Here is a 1,632-nt window from a genome sequence, read left to right on the forward strand (position 1 = left end):
GATAAGAGATGTAAGAGCCCCCAATAAAAATAAGAAAAAAAAGTTGGAAAAAGGACATCTCCAAACCCCATACCTTTGATGAGATAACTATAGAAATAATTAGAAGAATAAACAGATAATATAAATTAAAAAAAAACATCAACTTTGCTTTGTAGCTAAAGCATTTTGTTGCACTAATAATTATCACAGTAATAATTCCTCATCCTTATTCAGTGAAGGAAAGTAGTCTATAAAAACACGAACAACCAGGGAAGGAAATTTGCTGACTGCTCAGCAGCGTGTAGCTTTTAAAGGCGATAGCCAGAACAAAGAGTGTCATAGCTTTAAAAAAAAAAAAAAAGGCTTTGAATAATGCATGTGTAACAGCTTTGAAAGTTAAACAGGAGTGTTATGCTGGCAGTAGGACTTGTTCCTGAAAATACATATCTATTGGGACTGGCTAAAAGGCAAGACACAATCCCTTACTACATTTAAGTGACAATCACTAAACTATAGTGAACATCTTCACTCTAAGAATGCTTATCGAAGGGACTTATTTGAATTGTACTGAAAAGGAGGAGTCAGCACAGATTCAACCCATTGTCATGCAACTTCTTAGGGTCTTATCTAGAATCTACAGAAAAATGTTTATGAGTTGAAACTTTAACCTCAGGCTGTCAAAAAAAACAACCCACTGAATATCTAATACAAGCAAGAAAACAAGCAAACTTCAAGCCAACAACACCGACAATCATTGGAAAACATAGAATGCTGGGGAAATCAGAGGATTCTGAAGCTGCAGTGAACCCAGGAGTTCTACTCTTTGTTGGAGAAGAGGAAAGTTCACGTTGCATTGTGACGGCTCAGAGGCCTGCATTTTATTTATTTGTTCTAAGAAGTGGAGTTTAAAAGGAGATGAGAGTACATATGGAGCCTTGTTTGTGCGGGCGGTTAGATATTGGTTTGCTAACTGAAAGGTCAGGTTCAAACACACGAACTATAGATCTGGAGAAACATGAGTCTATCTGTTCCCACAAAGATTTAGTCTCAAAACCCTACACATGGAGTCAAAATATGAAACATGGAGTCAAAATATATATACATTTTGTTTTAAAAAATGAACAGAGTGTTCAAGATCAGTTGCAATGGTCTTGTGGGCATTGGGACCCAGAGAGTCAAGACACTGACACAGAACCAAACTGAGGGCCATTGAGTCAATGTTCACTCACAGGGACCCCTGTGGGTTTCTGAGACCTGTTACTGTCTAGGGGAGTGGAAAGCCCAGTCGTTCTCCTGTGAAGCTGTTAGTGGTTTCAAACTACCCACCATGATGATCACATCCAAAGCATAACCAATACACCACGATTGCTCGCTCAAGACAGAGACTGGTACTGTTCAATTGAACTCTTGCTGTGGTGGAAAGGACCTTCTGTGCTCTTTAGCAAGGTAGTTAGTAGCCACAGGTAGACAGATGTCTAGCACTTGAAACGTGATTCGCATGACTGAAGAACTGAATTTTAAAATGCATTTAGTTTTATTGTTTTTTGAAACATTTACCAGTACAACGAATTAATTATTGTGCACAGGGGCAGGCCTATTAACCTGACATATAGGAACTTGTTTGCTGGTTTGTTTTTTTGGTATTTAGAAACT

The sequence above is a fragment of the Echinops telfairi genome, unplaced genomic scaffold (genome assembly GCF_000313985.2).
Source record: "Echinops telfairi isolate 266 unplaced genomic scaffold, ASM31398v2 ScPeMD7_31;HRSCAF=116, whole genome shotgun sequence".
In the NCBI taxonomy this organism is placed as follows: Eukaryota; Metazoa; Chordata; class Mammalia; order Afrosoricida; family Tenrecidae; genus Echinops; species Echinops telfairi.